We start from the raw sequence: 19,409 nt of genomic DNA on the forward strand, positions 1-19,409 counted from the left end.
GTGAGACCTCCAAGTCCCATATAGAGTCCTCCAGCTGATGTCATTTGTTACGTCTGATTGTGTTAAGTCTCAACGCTATAGCTATAAATTGACCTCTAAGAACTACCTAAGTGCCTCCCATAGTGTATCAATTTTGATCTCTGGGTTGTCATTTATCAATAAGTAATGGTCTATTGTATCTCAAATTTTGGCTAAGGTGTCATCGTATGTGAGAGCTTTAGTGTTAAGATGCCAGTGTCTCATATTCAGTGGGGTTTCAGGGAGAGTGAGATGCAGGATAACAGGAGAGTGATCAGAGATAGAGGCCGTCCCAGTCTCTGAACGGGACACTGCGTTTGTAATGCCAGGCGTTGTGAGAAAAAGATCTATACGAGCATATGTTTGGTGGACTACTGAAAAGAAGGTGTGTGCTCTGTCTAGTGGGTGACGTAGTTGCGAAGTGTCTGTCAAGCCTGCCTCACCTAGCCTTTTGAGACTGTGTCGTTGGGCAGATCTGTCTAGTTGGAAGTCCCGGACTATATTGAAGTCTCCCCCTATATTGACATCTGTGTTCGGTGTAAGAAGTCGTCTCCCTATCAGGTCCTTAAGAAAACTTTCCTGATGGTCATTGGGACCATAAATGTTTGCTACTGTTATTATGTGACCATGAATGATAATATGTAGGGAGAGAAGTCTACATATCAAAATCGCTACCCCCGCCTTCCTTCCCTGCCCCACCCCGGTGAGTGGTACTGACGGTCATACCATCTGGGCTGTAGTCATTTCCAATCTACCCTCAGCAGGTGGGTTTCCTGCAACAGGCAAATGTCCCGTTTCATCTACCGGAGCAGTGAGAGAAGAGCCAGCCCCTTCACGGGAGTGTTAAGACCCCTTATATTAAGGCTACGTATACGTACCATTCAAGTGGTGTGTAGCCAGTGCTAAGTCTTGTCCCAACCGTGTGATCATAGGCCTCACAACCCAGAAAATAACGCCCACTCCCTCAAAACAGACTATGCCCAGTATAGTCACCACCATGGGAATATAAAGAACAATAATAAACATTTAACGAACAATGAACAAAGTTCCCCTTCTGGGAACGGGACCAAATAGTTCTGTGGGGTATAGTTCAATATCATATTCTGTTGCTCATCATCCAATGGTGTGGGGTTGTGGGCTCTGCCAGTGTGTTGCCACCAAATATGTCCAGTCTTCCACGTGCGACCATCCAAAAACATCAAACTACGTGGGGACCCCTCTGCTGTCCCGACCATCAGGAAGGCATCACTCTGCAAAGATTGGGCAGGATAGCCCCAAGTGTTCTGAGTCGGCTTCCGATGCACTGTTCAAGTTCCACAGGCTTCTGAAGCTCTCTCTTTTTTACTCTGCAGTTCGTAGGCTTGGTTGATTTGTATGTACGTGTTTTGGCTTCGCGGCGTCCCCCTTCCGCACGTGGATGCTGGTTCTGCACGGATTCCTGTGATGCAGAGTCTCCCATCAACTGCAGATCAGGTATTGCTTGGGCTTCTGCAAGCGTGCGGACGCTTCGTGTTTCATTTTGCAAGACATATTGTAGGCGAAAAGAATGACCCCATTTATATCGAATTCGTTTCTCCCTGAGGACGTCGGTCTCAGGTCGGAGAGTTCTGCGGCGCTGCAGGGCCACTAAGGAGAGATCATGGAAAAGGCCTACTTTAAGGCCCTCAAACTCAATTGTAGTTTGGTCACGGACTGCCGCCAGGATGGCTTCTCTCTGTCATTAGTAGTGTAAACAAGTGAGTATGTCTTGAGCTTGTCCCGGGGAGAAGGCAGGCTGGCCCGCTTGGTAGGTTTGGTCTAGTACAATATCCTGGTCTTTCAGAGTGGGGGCCACACGCCGAGAAAGGTGAGTTACGAAATCCTCAAGGCTTCCAGAGACCACCCACAATGGAACTCCCTTGATACGGATATTTTAGCACCTTGATGTATTCTCCAGGTCCTCCAGTTGGTACTGCAGTTCTAAGTTTCATTTTTGCAGGATGAGGAGTTCCCTCCTGTTACTATCTACTTCTTCTTCACAAGTGCCCTGCATCTGCTCCAGTGTGTCCACTCTTTGCCCCAGGTCCCCAACTTTCCTCCTCAGCTATTTCTCCTGACGCTATTTCCTGCTTTCATGTAGCAAAGTTCCCTCTGAGGACACGGAATATTTGCTCTAGGATTGCCAATGTTATGGGTGCGTCGTCACCCTGTGTTTTTTCTTCCCCCCTGCTGGTGTTCGTCCACTGGGCCAAATCGGGTCAAGGCAGCGCTAGGTCTCCGGGTGCCTGGGGGGAGGGGAGGACAACCAAAATCCGCGAGTGCGGCCAGCAGTGGAGATCGGAAGGGGCCCAGGAATCGGTGCCGCTGCCCCCGCTCCTCCTCAACCCATTGCTTATCCCTGGCCCCCTTGCTCAGTCCACCAACCGGAGTGTTGGCCGCCTCCCAGCTCCGGAGGCTTAGGTCCGCCGCAGCACCAGAGCACATGCCACCTCCCTTGCTGTCACCCCCGGGGCACAGCCCACGGTCATAGGGGTCCCCAGATGCAGGAAGGGTGCTCGGGGCAGATGCTGTGTAGGCCCAATCCGCACCCTGACAGACACCGATGGCAGAGCTTCTGGAAGACGCTCCTACATGGCTGGCATCTTGGCCACACACCCTAACACACAACACACCAACCATGTAGGACAAACAAGACATACACCACACGCAATACAAATGGGCAGGGGAACACAGTTGTACAGGCAACAACACATATGCAGCATGCCACACTACACTGCAGTCACTGCACAAACACATACACCCACATGTACAAAATACAGCCACAACCTGACGGCACACCACGTGTGAACAGATGGAGCAATGTCCCCTTTGCATACAGAAGTTGCTCACAAACCACTACAAGTGTCCACTGATTGACAGCTAAATACAGATCCCACACATATTGAACCAAACAAAGAATATCTCAGCTTTGTCAATGGCATAGGCCATGGCTATTTAAAGAAAGTCACACACAGGCACAGTCTCACGTAAATCATGGTGTGCAAGCCTCTGGCAGCACCTATATCAAATGCCATCCAAGTGGTGGCATTACCAACTACATATCATCTACACATACCTGGCATACCTGTTGTGTGCATATACACCTGTCTGCTGCATTGTGTCGCACAAATACAAATACAAATACAAATCAACCTGCCATGAAAGACCATGGTTCAGAATCATGAGAAATGGGGCAGCACCTACTCCAGTGCCACCTCACATGCGCCTCTTAGTGCCCCCTAACATCCCCTAACACCACTATGTCTGTTCCATATACTAGAAACGGTCCACCATGGTGCAGAGTTTGTGCAAAACTGTAAAGATTATGGATGCCATAGTAGGACTCAGCAGGAATATAGAGGATATACCTGACCTTACATGCATCCTACTTAAGTACCCATGTGAAAAATATGTGTGCCCCCTCCCAAAGCCTGCACTGTGCATGTGTTGAAAGTGTCTGTGATAAATCATGTATTGGAAGCTAGGAGATACTACTGTACCAAAGTAGATCATCCTACAGATGTGTGATATACACACCCTCGTACACTTGATGGCTGACACAACCATCATCTGCAACAAAGGGCAACTAAGTGTTGCACTGCATGCGTAGAGCCACATGGTCTCTACATCTGAACCATTGTGGTGCAAGAAGGTGGTAGGTTCCATCCGACAAGAGGACACTGCCTAAATTATGGATTACACAACACATTTTTGCAATGGTATAACAATCAGTTTGAAATCAATATGAAAAATCAGAGGTCCTTGAGCCACTACCCAAGATTGTCATGTCCATCAACACAGTCCAATTAAACCATTTCACAAGAAAAGGAACATACACTATACCACAAGCAAGTGTGAGATACCACTACACCTACAACTAACAACTGCCATGGTATAGTCCAAACCACTATCAAGCTTTACCAACACATCTTCTCTCATTCTTTTGCAGCTGATCAAGGTGTAGTGTTGCCATTTTTAATATAGCTTCATGCGCGTTAGTTTAACATACTAGGCCACTGTGCACTTTGCCCTTAGATACATTTTATTCAGCCTTGCACTGTTATTTTACAATAACCAGCTTTACTGTCTTGTTTTAATTTCCTTCTATCACATTGTTTAGCTTAGTTTAGCACTGTGTTCTCAAATAATGCATTCTTGATCGCCCTGTGCTTCAGTCAAGGCTACAGTCTGGTACATTGCCGGTAAACGTGGTAGAAGTTTAGTCTCCAGTATTCGTAGAAAATACACATCCTTACGTAGGGACATTTTCTTAGAACATCTGCGTGTTAGTTATAAAAACACTTCCTGGTCCTAGTACACGTCAGAGGGAGATTCCGGGCAGGAACCTACAACTAGATGCTGACTGCCCCGTTGCAGATGCTGATGCAGATTACAGGCCTTTGCTCAGGTATGAGGGTTGATGTCCTCCTGGGGGAACCTGAAGGGCAGGCTTAGAGCTTCACATGCTGTGCTCAGAATATAACTTAGAGAGAACGTAATCTAGTGGCACTATGATAGCCTTACTCTTGTGCTTCACTCTCATCGTTACTATTTCAATCCTACTGTGTTGTGTAGTTCTGGTTATTGCAGCTCACGCTTTGATATCTAAAATGCAGTTGTTTTATTAAACCAATCTTTAAAACTTAAACTGCCTTTGTCATTTCTGTATGAGACCGTATTGTGTATGAGAGAACCGGTTGTGACTTGAGTGACCACGACTTCCCTGGGAAGTGCTAAGATGTCATGCGCTCGACTGCCCAATTGTCTCTTCCCTTTGGGAGAGATGAGGCACTGCTAGTTAGCCGGAGTAAAACCTGGATTAGAGTGACAAGGGTCCTTCACCGTGGGTCAGACTTAGTCCCCCGCACTGCAAATGATCTTGCTGCTCAAAATCCAGTAATCTCATTAGGATAATGAGAGCCTACGTGACATGGCGCCGCCAACGTTTGGTCAGGCTCTAATTTTCGGGTCCATCGGTATATCTCGGTCTCATATAAAATAATGACCCCTCAGTTCCGTATACCGAGACGTCCGTGGTACTGAGGATTTCCACCACCGCCATATAGGTAACCCTATTTTACAGCGGGTGGTTGTTTAAGCTTGAACCTTAAAAGGTAAAAATACCCAGTCTTGGTGTGCCTTCTCTGAACCTTTAGTGCTTTTATAATGGCAAATCCCCAGGCTGTACAAATAGCTCTCAATATGAGACAACCACTTACGACACATTTATTAGCACATGGACTTACAGCACAGGGAGGTCCAGTCACATTTGTGGTGGATGCTCACGCAGCTTATAGAACAGAACTGTTCTATTCTTGGTTCACATTTCCAGCAGTTGATGGGAACACAAATACATTCCATACATTTACAGTTGCGAACGCGCCTGGGAAGTACAGGGCGTACGCATATTTAGAGATACCTCTATCTTATCAAGAACATAATAATTGGCTTGATGGCGCCCTACCCCATACAATATTACCAGTAAGGTTAGGTTCACTAAGTAACGAAGGTCCTACCTGGCCTTTATTGCCCACATATACACCTCATCCTGCGGTTGCGAACATGGCGGTGGCTGAGGATTGGCGCTTATATACTGAATTAACAGCAATATATAGACGATTAGTACAATTTGTGATGCAGGCACTAAATACAAACCCAGAGCGTGCTGCTCCAGCACAACCACATGCAGTAACACCAGGTTAAATCCGGTGCCTGTACACTCTATTATGGGTAAAGTCTCAGCAAAACTAGAGGAGACTCCGTTTTGGCTGGCACAAAAAATTAATGCGCTGGAGGCGGTATTTCCCCATAAGGGACCTCAGGATAAACATAGAATATTAACTATGCGCTTAACCTTTGGGATGGTTCCCACAGTTGAACAATACATGGGGCACAGTATTTGCCGCACTCTATACGATGCACACGGTACACCAATACTAGCCAACCTACCGGAAGTGCTCAAACAAATTCAAGACGAATACGGGGCTGCCCCTGCCTTAGATTTTGGAATGCAACTGATGGGCAATTTTGCCACGGTGTCTTTAATTATCCTAAGTAATCTTAAAGGGGAAGCAGTTGCACTTGCAGTGTGCATGCGTCTTCGTGACGTTCCGCAACAAGATCAGGAGCGGGAACTGCCTAAAATAATAGCGGAAACATATTCCAGTATTAGTCGAGATAGCCTTGGTGCCAGACCACAAAAACCTCAATTTCAGGGTAAAATTAATAAAGAGAATACTAAACAACAACCTGAGGGTAATAAGAAGCGCTGGGAGAAAAAGCAACAAACACCTAAAAAAGAAAGGGGAGAATCTCCATGCACGGAGACCCCACAGAATAGGTATAATCTCAGAAATAGAGAGAATATAAAAACGCCTGATAGATATCAATATACTGATACACGCCAATCTTGTTCCTTTCAGGACTCATCGGAAAAGAGAAATGAGAGAGGTGGGCTATCAGAGCGGAGAACAGAGTACGTGAAACCGAGGCAGGAATCACAACACTCTTCTGAGGTTTCTGTTAAGAAGGAAGAGAAACCGGTACAGCAAAAAGAAAAAGGTGGCAGCAGTGTCAGTTAGACATGCCACTCAGGAAGAGGGTTCTCTTGAAGAACAAGAACTGGGCTCTAGCACTACTAGACAGCGCGGCAGAGGTCACAATAGTTTGCTGGAATCTTCTAGAGCATCTGGAGGTGAAAGCAACTGATGCCTTCATACAAGTGGAAACAGCAGATATGCGGGTCTCCGAACCCGATAGGATGTATAGAGTAACTCTACAATTGGAAGGAGACATTGAACGCACCATCCACGCTATCTTCTGGGATCGTGTAGTTAAAATATATGACATTTTGCTGGCCGAACAAGATTGGCCGCCTGATTTTGTCCTCACCTGTCCTGCTAGGGAGGAGGTTATTAAACCTTCCTTTTTGCCCCTTGTTCCAGAGGAACTTGCTGAGTCCTATTCTATAGAATGGGCTCTTGCACAAGCACCTGCACTATATAGAAATCACGTAGGGTGGGACAGGGATTCTCCATACCATGTAATTCCCATTAAAGGTGAACCGCAGCCACAACCGCAGTATCCCATAAAACATGAAGCAAGGGCACCGGTGAGAGAAATACTTACGCAATTAGAATACCAGGGAGTGTTTGAACCCTGTGTCTCGCCGATGAATGATCTCTTATTCCCTGTAGCTAAACCGGACCATTCATATAGAATAGTCTTAGACTACAGACATTTAAACAGACATACACGTACATATGAGATACAAAATTCGCATAGCACTGCACTAATGAGCAACATTGTGCAGAAAAAATATAAAACGACTTTGGATATCTCAAATAGATTCTTCTGCCAGAATATAGCACCTGAAAGCAGAGATTTAACAAGCTTTAGCACACTAGGTTCCCAGAAAAAATTCTGTTGTTTGCCTCAAGGGTATAAAAATAGCCCAGGACTGTTTGCAGCTTGTGTGACTGCTATCTTACACGAGATAGACCCTGAAGCATTGTCATATGTGGACGATATATATCTCACGGATGACGAGTTGCTACAACATTTAAGATGGGTAGCCCGCATTGTTGTAGGGTTTGCTGAACTCGGCTACAAATTTAACTTCAAAAAATCAAAAATTGCCTTCCTCAGCGTCCTGTTCCTGGGATATGAGCTGTCGAATGAAGGGAAGAGCCTAGCGCCACAATTTTTAGAAAAGTGTGCACAATTGCAACCACCAAATACAATTAAAAAACTACAATCATTGTTGGGCTTTCTAAATTTTGACAGAACATACATTCCTGATTATGCTACGGGCATGAAACCTTTATATGAATTAATACGTCCGGATTTTTCAAGCAAATTCTGGACAATTGAACATACACATACTCTTCGAGAGTTACAGGCAGATATGCTAGCAGCAAAACATTTACACATGGGACAATAGGACACATTTGGTCATCAGGGTGATAGCTGGGGCCATTGGGTTTACTTATCTCACATTTAATGAAGGTGAGACAGTCCCGATTGCATACAAGTCACACTTGTATTCAGCTGCTGAACAACGCTTTGCACCCACAGAGAAAATTCTCACTGCTGTACAGATGGCTGTTATTAAAGAAAGACCTCTTGCCCAAGGAAAATGCATTATTGTCGTTTCTCCTATTCTGGCCGTTGAGGCTGTTACAAAAGCTAGCGTCCCGAACGCAAAAGCACTTCACCCACAATGGATACAATGGGCTACGTCTTTAACAGCCACTGATGTAGACTACATTTTTGACCCCAAGTTACAAACTCAGGAATTTTTACAAAATGAAGTTGAATATCCAGTTCCTGCTGACACATTGCCTATTGATCAATATCAAGTAGTCATGTACACCGATGGCTCTGCGCAACCAGCGGTTGGAAAAAAACATCAATATTCTGCTGCATGTGCGGTTGTGAGCGGCTATATGGAGGGGAGAAATTTTGGCCCCAACATACCTATACACAGACCTTAGGGGATTGTACAGCATAATTGGCTCAGCTAAAAGCTCTACTAATGGAACTAGAACATACAGATCCAACACAGTTCACACTGATTGTTTGTGATTCTTATTATTGCGTCCAGTCTTTTAATGAATACCTGCATTACTGGCACTTGAATGGGTTCAGAGATTCGAAAGGCAACACCATAAAACACAGACTACTGTGGGGGAAGGTAGCAGACCTGAAAGAGACGCTACCCAAAGTCAATGTTGTGCATACATTTGGACACCAGCGCGTTGGAATACACGTTGCTGGAAACACTTTGCCTGATGAAGCCGCAAAGTCAGCAGTGGCAGTTGCCACTGTAGCAGCAGTGACTCGTTCGAGTTCCAAACCAAATACAGACATTATGGCTGCCATAAAAGCTACGGTTGATGGTACGCCTTATCCTAAAGGATTTCCTAATAAATATCAATACTTGATGGGAAGTGTGCTGAACGCTGAAGTTAAAATTCCATGCGTACGTGACATCCCCAATAAAGATGTAAGACCACAATTGATTAAAGCAGCGCATGAGGGGGTGGCATCTGCACATGCTGGCGTGGCTGCTACAATTTCACTCTTGCAGGCCCGTTATTGGTGGCCTGGTCTCTATAAAGAGACTAAGCAGTATGTCCTTTGTTGTGACATCGGTCAACAAATTAAAGTTTCCACAGCTAAGCGTCCGCCGCAGACACCCCTCTTAATCTCAAACAGACCATTGCAATATGTGTACCTGGATCATTGCGGTCCATTAACACCAGATAGTGCATACAAATATATACTAGTCGCTGTTGATTCTTGCTCCAGATTTGTGTGGGTGTGGCCACAACGCTCGGCTGACGCTCGGACTGTTATTAAAGATTTGCGAGTCTTTGTTGGTACATATGCAGTTGCGGCATTCCATTCGGCCAGGGCCCTGCTTTTGCCTCAAGGGCATTCAGGGACACCATGGCTTAGTTGGGGGTCCAGCTCCAGTACTCGTCTCCATTTCATCCTGAGGGAAATTCTGTCGTGGAGCGATTAAACCGCGACTGAAAGCAATCCTTAACAGCCAGAGTCTTAGGTACGGGTCGTAGTTGGCTAACCCACCAGTATGGAGTTCAGAGAGCACTAAATAACCTGCCTAGAAGGTCCCTGGGGGGTCGTACTTCTTATGAGTGCCTGTTCAGAACACAAATGTTTGTTCCGGATCTTGATGGTCCTGGTGTGGACCAGGCGGAAACACCTTTTCACATAAATGATCGTGTCACTGTTTTACAGGAATTACAGCAGTTCCGTGAAGATAACTCTTCTAAAAGTGCTGCCTCCACAGGAATTAAGGATGTGCCAGTAACACCTACCAGCTGGATTCCCAGGGTTGGAGATCTTGTGCGTGAAAAGGTCGCAGTGAAAAAATAATTTGGCCCTTCTTATTGTGCACCAGTCCCTGTGTTGGGGATACACGGAACCAGAACTGTTATTCTAACGCCGTTGCCAGGTGCCAAAGAAAATCGCTTTTTTTCTATTGACAATGTCAAGTTACAACATGTGGCCGATTCTACACAACCGACCAAGAGGAACGTCCAGTAGTTCCCGAATCCCTCTCACTACTGGAGAAGAAGTTCCGCTTCAAGTTGTCTATACCAATACTGTTGCCTCTCCGAGCTTGGGGAGGGTGGATGATGATCTCGCATTAGTTCCACTAACAACGAGCAACTTAGAAACATTTGATCAAGTCACCATGACTACAAACGTGATGGATGGTGCTGTCCACAGTGTACCACCACAGGAAACACCGACTCCTCCATTGACTACGGCAACGCCTTTTGCACGAACTGCCTCTGGTTACTTTGCCAACAACAACGATGGTCTATCTGACTTGTTTGCCTCTTCGACTGCTGACCTGTCAGGTCCACGTAAGCTGATACATTGGCTTGAAGATACATATTTTATTTTTCCATGGAACTATCTGTGGCTTTTATTGACTGTCCTAGCATTTTTTCTTTGGATTGGGTTTGTCATTACCTTTTTTCTGTTAATACATGGTAATTTTCTTCCCGAGAGATCGCGGTTGAACAGGTGGAGGAGGTAATGAAACCACATTTTTCATCACTTAAGGTTCGAAGAGACTTGTCCTTTGTGAACATTTCTGCAGTGCCAATTCCAAATGGGATTGTGTGGGATAAAGCAATTTTGATATATACGGTCCCACTGAAATAATTTAAATACCGTATATGCTAAAGTTATCCATGAATGATATAGTCATACCAGGCATTGTATCTGATGATTGGGATGTGAAAAAAGTTGACTCAATGATGACAGAATTGCAATATTATACTATCTATGAAAATGAGGATGTTTACCAGTTTAAAGACAATTATGGTGACATGTTTTGCTATAAATATTATGGGCACCACTTCATACATAAAGCGAGCAGTCCAAAAACGATATTTGATTATACACAATGGGAACATTGCCCAACTCCCCCGCAAGAGAGTTCAAAAACTTATTTTGAAAAATGTACGTATTTTTCTGGGCATCATCAAAAGAATGCTGAGTCATATTATTTTAAGATAACTCCGACTAGGGATAAACAAATGTTATTGACCAACACAAAATATATATATTCGGACTCCTTTGTTTCCCGGTTATCAACTGAAGGTTATGAATATTGGTCAAAAAATTTTGATTTGAAAAGTGTTTGGGGAACAAAAAATTGGCAAACCAAGGGTAGAGAAACATTGTTTAGAGCATGTCTCATCCCCTTTCAAATGATTTTTTAAAATGAAACAGTACAACAGACCAGTTGCTTAGGCTTAGCTACAATCAGAGAATAAAACATGCCCAGCATACCTGCCCCTGCAAAATTTAATAACTGGCAAAAGTACACGAATGCAACTTTTAGTGAGCTCAATGAATGGATCTAGAACGGTACATTTAACACTTCACTGACACGTCCCGGCGGGTGGTTATTGTGGCCAATAGATACCAACAGGTGTCATCAACGGTTTGTCACCTCCTCGGGGGTTTCCGAACGAGTAGGTCAGACCCTCGCTATATATCACCAGAACATGCTGAAATAATTACAACATATAGGGGGTCATTTCGACCCTGGCGGACGGCGGTGAAGCGGCGGTAAGACCGCCAACAGGCTGGCGGTCTAAAAAATGAGATTTTGACCATGGCGGTCAAATCCCAGCACTGGCGGTCTTCCGTACGGCGGTCCTCCGTACGGCGGTCCCTCGGCGGTCTTCGGAAAAGACCGCGGAGGTCGTAATGACCACCATAGTGTGGGAAAATTGTGCCAGCAATGGCTAAAATCATCCTTGCTAGATGCAATTAAGACACATCTCACTCTCCTGTATAATAACACTGACTTAAAAGATTTTTTTGTCAGGCCCAAAGATACCACGTAGGAAGCGTTTCTTGTATGAGTTATACAATGAAATATGGAAACTTTCCCAACAAGAGGCTGCAGCCCGGTTAAGGCAGATAGATCAGGAAAATCTGAAAAAAGCATTAGCTGTTGTGGATAATGGAATTCACATCTTGCCCGACCGGATATATACAATTAACAACATTGTTTCTTCTGCTATAGACATTATACGATCTGATATGTCTTCTTTATATCATGGACAGAGTCAGACCTGGTCCATTATGCAGTTGGGTTGGACACTTCAGACGTTGAAGGCGGGTCGCGTTCCGTGGCAGCACATCAGTGCCAGGGAAATATTTTTTTTGTTTAATTTGATGCGACAACAACAACTAATGGCTAAGAAGGAGGCGACTTATGTCATGCTCAACATTGAAAAGTTAGAAAGATTGCCTTTTACCGTGGCCGAGATTCCCTCAGCAGTGTGGTTGATACACTGGGTTATTAATCTGCCTATTTCTACATTACAATTCACATCTTGTTTGAAACATGTTCCGGGAGGGATGCATTCTTGATCGCCCTGTGCTTCAGTCAAGGCTACAGTCTGGTACATTGCCGGTAAACGTGGTAGAAGTTTAGTCTCCAGTATTCGTAGAAAATACACATCCTTACGTAGGGACATTTTCTTAGCACTTCTGCGTGTTAGTTCTAAAAACACTTCCTAGTCCTAGTACACGTCAGAGGGAGATTCTGGCCAGGAACCTACAACTAGATGCTGACTGCCCTGTTGCAGATGCTGATGCAGATTACAGGCCTTTGCTCAGGTATGAGGGTTGATGTCCTCCCGGGGGAACCTGAAGGGCAGGCTTAGAGCTTCACATGCTGTGCTCCGAATATAACTTAGAGAGAACATAACCTAGTGGCACTATGATAGCCTTATTCTTGTGCTTCACTCTCATCGTTACTATTTCAATCCTATTGTGTTGTGTAGTTCTGGTTATTGCAGCTAATGCTTTGCTATCTAAAATGCAGTAGTTTTATTAAATCAATCTTTAAAACTTAAACTGCCTTTGTCATTTCTATATGAGACCGTATTGTATATGAGAGAACCGGTTGTGACCTGAGTGACCACGACTTCCCTGGGAAGTGCTAAGATGTCATGTGCTCGGCTGCCCAATTGTCTCTTCCCTTTGGGAGAGATGAGGCACTGCTAATTAGCCGGAGTAAAACCCAGATTTAAAGTGACAAGGGTCCTTCACCGTGGATCAGACTTAGACCCCCACACTGCGAACGATCTTGCCGCTCAAAATCCAGTAGTCTTATTAGGATAATGAGAGCCTACGCGACAAAGGCTATGGCGTATAACCATGGGTAATGACTCCATTTGCCAATCTCACAATGGTGGAAGAGTGTGCATATAGCGAAGGGCACAGAAGAACACTCTGTGTGATGGAGAGGACATTTGGCCTTCTGAAGTCAAGGTTCAGGTGCCTGGCCCTGACCGGAGGAAGCCTCTTGTATGCTCCACTACTGGTATGCAAAATCATACTGGCATGTGCAATCCTCCATAACATATGTGTAAGAACAAATGTTCCCTGGGATAAACAGGTTTACGTCCCCAGCGAGAAGGAGGAGGATGATGGAGCAGCTAATCTGGAGGGGGAACAACAGAACACTGCTGCAGGAGTTCGCAGGAGGCTCCACACAGTAAAGAACTTTTATACATAGTGACTGGACTATCAACATCACATTGTAAATAGCACAAATAAAATACTTTGCACCTGATTATCCTTGGCCTACTCATTCTCCACTACAAATACCATTGGAATGTGACTCAAACCTCAGGGAGCAGGTAAGAAACACAATAGTTACAAGTATGGTAGCAACATCATTTGTGAAGTAAGAGGGTCTACTGCTTCCATTTCACATATCAGTGACACGCAATTCATGGGCATGTGACTCCTGAAGGGGTGCTAATTCCCAGCCCTTTCCTCACATCAACACCACACCTACCAGGATGTATGCAAGGGGGGCATACACAAGGTAGGGGCTGTGACCAAATGGTGTTTAAGTAATGTCAGAACTGAACACTGTCAAATCTCAGGGTGATTGCTGCATTGCCTGCACAGTGCATGTGTGACAAGGGAGGGGGACATCATTGGTAACTATGGACCTTCAGGAATTGTACAGAGATTATAACCAGTGTTAGAGGCAGACCCTGCGCAGTGTATCCATGGGATTATGTCCTGGCAGTTTTCACAACATGGCCCTGCCACCTTGCTATTTGAGAGTGATGTAGGTCACATCACATATGCATATGATGTGAATGCTGTGTGCGTACCTGGTACTTTGATGATGTCTGACATGCATGTGCAAATGATGTTCAATATATCAGGATACTGTTGCAGCACCCAGTGCGTGCCAAACTCACTGTGGGCCTAAGGGCACCCATACAGGCACCATATGTGAACCGTTTTACACATGTTGCACAACATTTCACAGGGTAGGGGGCTTAATTATGTAATGTGTAGAACACTTTGATATGCAGGTTAGGCTTCGGCCAAACTTTCTGGGGACATTGCATTAGTTGTACATGTGGGCACATCATAGGCAATGGTGTGCCCCTCTGTCACGCATGTTCATCCCAGGTCTTACACGAGGACACATGAATGAGGATTTACCAAACGTTATAATAGCCAGTGGGAAGTTTCCAAACTCCCTATCATATGGCCCCCACCTTGCATCCATGATGGCTGAGCAAGCCTTGATGTTTCACCAGGGGTGTCGAGGTGGTGGATTGCATGCACAGCCCCCCTTATGCACAGGGAGACAGGAAATCCAGACTTGTTTGGGCACGTGATCCTCACAAGTCTGATGACACAAATGTTGAACATGGACAATTTAGTCCACTCACCTCTGGGCTCTGATTGTTTCTAATGGATAGCTGTCATCCCAGCGACATGTACATGATACCGTAGATGGCTGGTAGGAAATAGTCATAGATGAGGAGTAAGTCATTGTTGAGGAATGTGTGGTGGACTGCATGTGTTATCTGCAGTTTTTCAATGTACATAATATGTCTGTTCAACCTCCACCCAATGCTGGATCTGATGCTTGATTCTCCACATTTTTCAGCTGCCAATGTGACACCAGAGCAAAGGCACGCATTCCACGAGAGGGCAGAGTGCTACTGGCACATTATGGTGGTGGATGCAGGATACCGCTGAATGGGAAGGAGGTTCCCCAAGGAAAAGGCGACTGGGTAATGGCATGCGTTTGCACATGGGGTACCGTCACAGCAGCTGATGCCAAAAAAGGACAGTGTTGGGAAGACATTAGGGGTGCAGGGGTCCTCTGCAGGTCCATACCCCGTCACGTCAACTGCACCTGTCAAGAGACAGGCACCTGTTCAGCCACCTGCTGTAGTAGTAAGCAGCCATTTCGAACAAAACATGAATGAGACATGGTCAAGATAATCGCCAAACTGGACAAATTGGAGGAGGAGAGTCCAGACAACAGGAGGACATTAAGAACAAATTTAATAAAATGAAAAGAATAATTTATCTTGTTCAACAGCCTCCCAGTTCCTTCACCTCCCTTTTCCTGTTGTACATAGTTTTAAGATTGGGTTTTAGATAGATAGTATTAGGTTAGTGTAGGGTAGGCATAGGTTAGTTTACGTATAGTGGGGGATGGGTGGATTGTCATGTTGGGGTATTTGTGTATATAAAATGGAAAAAAATATATATACCAAAAAAATATATCTTTGTTTAGGCCATAGGTTAGGTTAGTACATGTGTAGTCATAGTTTATGTTGTCCTACTTGGATCTTATCTCTTAAGGGGGGTGGGGGGACAATGCTTAGAGTATAGTGTTACATGTGTAAGATACGTTTAGAAAAGGTTAGATAGGTGTAATTTTTAGTTAAGTTAATATAGGTTAGTTTAGCATAGGGTAGTTTTTAGGTTAGTGGTAGGTATATGGTTGTTGGAAATAGTACAATAAATCCTGTTTTTCTTAGGCTAATTTTTTGTAAGTTGATTGGGTGTCTGGGGGTTCTCATAAGTGCATTGGCCAAGTTGAAGGAATGGTCTAGGGTATGCTTATTATCTTGATTTCCAAAGATTACCATGTGCATCCCCTATGACCAAGGAGCTGTCAGATTGGCTGCTACATAACGTCAGCTAGTCCATACATTTGCCATCCAGTGTTCCAGCCATTCACAATGTGTATGTATACTTTGGTGGTCATTATGACATTGATGGTCAGCTGACCTCCACACTGGCGATAGGTCAGTCGCCAGGCTGGTGGTGTACACCACCAAATTATGGCCATGGCGGTAATCCCTCCCATAGACAGCCAAAGTACCCCGAATCGCCAGTGCGGTTTGCCGCTGACCATGGTGGTTTCCATCTTCAGGCTGGAGGAACACCACACCCATCCATCATAGTATGGCATAGCAGACTGCCAGGATTTTCGGGGCGGGACCACCGCCACGAAAAGCCTGTCAGAAACTAATCATATAAAGGAGACACTCACCTCCAGGGACACAGAAGAGTCAGCGGCCGCCATGGAAACCAAACTGGAAGTCCTGCTGATGCTGTACCACACAATGGCAGTCCAGGAGCAGCAACGATGACGGTGAGTACAGCCGCCTAGCACACAAGGGAGGGAGGGGACAGTGACACACCCACACGCACAACACACACCATGCACACATACCACACACCGAGAGCTATCTGCAGAGAAATTGAGCACCAACATAAGCCAAGAGTAAAGAAAGCCAGGACACATACCTTTGGTACAATCACTGTATTCTGGTGGGAACAGTGACCACAATAAAATTAATGAACTATATACAGAAAGGGCCATTGGCTAGTTCAATGTATGGGAAAACCCGCAGGGCAAAGTCCAAGGCCTAACTTGACTCCTGACAGCCGCAGTCATCATGCTGATGGTAGGCAGGCCCCTCAGGGGCAGGTGGGGGGGGAGTTCTTGGGAGGGGGGGTCCTTGGACTTGGGTTTGGGAGGGGGCGGGTCCTTGCTCCATTGTTTGGAGGGCGGAGCTGTTGGCTTGGAGCAAGGGGCTGGAGTCCCAATCTGGTGCCCCTTAGTGGGAGGTTTAGCTGCAAGTGGAGGGACATGAGTGGACCGGGAGCTGGAGGTACTGGTCTGGGGGAGAGGGACCTTCCTTTTTCGGGCAAGACGGGGGGAGGAGAAGGGAAGAGGTCAAGGTGGGCAAGGAAAAGTTTTTTAGGTCCAATGTTGTGGGTTATGGGAGGAGGTTTGTGAGTGGAGGTAGAGGCAGTGATTGAAGGAGGAGTAGGTGTGCTGGACTGGGTTGCAGGTGCACGACCAGTGTGCATGTGTGAGGTGGATGGCTGTTGAGTGTCTGAGTGGGAGCGTTTATGTGTCTTTGGAAGGGGGTGGGCAGACAGGGTGGGGGAGGGTAAACAGGATGTGGGTATGTATGTTGTGGTGGTGTCTGCAAGTGAGATGGGTGTGCTGCATGTGGTAGTGATGGTGGTGGTGGTGACTGCGCATGTAGTGTATGGGGTGCTAGTCGGCTTGTCTGCTGTTGTGGTGACTGTGGGCAAGGCTGTACAGATGGTAGGATCTGGGACTGAAGATGCAGTGCTTGCAGATGTGAGTGTTGATGTGACTGTGAGGGAGGAGGAGGAGGGGGAGACAGTGGAGGCAGTGGCTGTTGTTGTATGTGCTCCTGTGTAATGCCTGTGCGAGTCCTGTCTGTTGTCTTGTATGCTTGCTGGTCTGATTGTGTGCATGGGATGGGTGGGGGAGAGGACTTTGAGACTTGGCACAGGTAGTTGGAGGGGGGATGGAAGAATCAGGGACACTGGCTGCCGTCAAAGAGGAGGCCAGAGACTAAAACGATCTCTGTAGGCCCGCCAAGCCACCGTGAATGCCCTCCAGATAGGCATAGCTGCATCTGGGATGCTAGCCCCTGGATGGCATTCACTATGGTTGACTGCCCTACAGAGATGGATCTCAGGAGGTCAATAGCCTCCTCAGTGAAGTCAGCAGGGCTGATTGGGGCAGGGCCTGATGTGCCTGGGGAGCAGGAGAAGCCCATTCTCCTGGGTGAGCGGGCATGGGCAACTGGGGGGGGCTACTGGGAGGGCGGTGCTGGTATGAGGGGGGTGGCTGAATATGATGTAGAGGGGTGGTCTCAGAGGGGTCCGCCACTACCAGGGAGTTTCCATCAGAGGAGGACTCAGAGTCAGATGTCGTAACTCCTGTCTCCCCTGTGGTGCTCCCCTCGCCCTCCAACCCACTGGTCCCCTCGGGTCAGTAGACTCTGCCTCTTGGGTCCCGTGGGCTGCAGCTCTACCACTACCTGGTGCCCCTGCTCCTTTGCCGGATGATGCTAATGCACACAAGGACAGGATGAGAAAAGGCGAGAGGGTGGGGGAGAAAGAAAGGGAGCACAGGGCCAATTACAGTAACAACAACAGCACATACGGCATACACATCACAATCAATCACTGGGACTAACACTGTGCAGTATGAACCACAATGTCAAACCATTGCCTGGGAACAACAGCAGAAATGAACCCAAACACTACCATCTGCGCACCCACAGGGGCTCATTAAGCCATGTCTGCCATGGTATGCCAGCTACTTGTCAATACCAAATATACATACCACCCTACATTGCTAAGCAGGACTCCATAAGATTAGCTAAACCGGCATATTGGGGCATTCACTGACTAGAACCTTGCACCCATACAATATGGCAGGCATCAAAAAGAATTCCACACAGTGTGTACTCACCCCCTTGTGGCTGCTGTGCTGCCCTCAAGCGCTCATCCATCTCCGGATGGGCCACCGCCAGTATAGGGGCCATTAGAGGGGTCAGGGACCGATGGGCACCCCTCCCTCGTTGGGAGGCCGTCCCCAGCTGTGCCTCCGAGGTCTTCCGGGCCCTGCGTCTCAGGTCCTCCCACCGTTTTCTTCAGTGGGTGCTCTGCCGGCTATAGACCCAGGGCCGGCTTTTGGGTGGTGCGACTGCACCTTAGGAGGGTGCTCTTTTTTAGCAATAACTTCCGAAACTTGGGATTTAAAAGCACCTGCTGAAAAGTTCCTTGTGCGTTTAACCTTCAAGAAACAATTAAAATGTCAAGATACCTCTTGTGATTAATGTTCCTGCTAGAGAGAGAGATTAGAGTTTTGCCTAGTGGCAGCTTTGGCTCAACATAAAGTAGCATGGAGGGTTAATATGCCTGCTGCAAAATAACAGAACCATGGGGCATATTTAAGAGAAGTGTGCAGCGCCACTTTTCTTGCAACCCTTAGCGCCCCCCTAACGCCACCATGTGTGCGTCATATTTAAAATACGGTTCACCATGGCGGTAGTTAGAGGACTAGCGTCAGAATATTTTACGCTAGTCCGGCGCTTTGCAGGATTAGCGTCAACTTTTGTGAAGCACCCAGAGGCCCATTGTAACCAATGGAAGCCTCCTTTTAATGCCTGCTCTGAGCAGACATTAAAAGT

This window comes from Pleurodeles waltl, chromosome 1_2 (genome assembly GCF_031143425.1).
Source record: "Pleurodeles waltl isolate 20211129_DDA chromosome 1_2, aPleWal1.hap1.20221129, whole genome shotgun sequence".
Classification (NCBI taxonomy): domain Eukaryota; kingdom Metazoa; phylum Chordata; class Amphibia; order Caudata; family Salamandridae; genus Pleurodeles; species Pleurodeles waltl.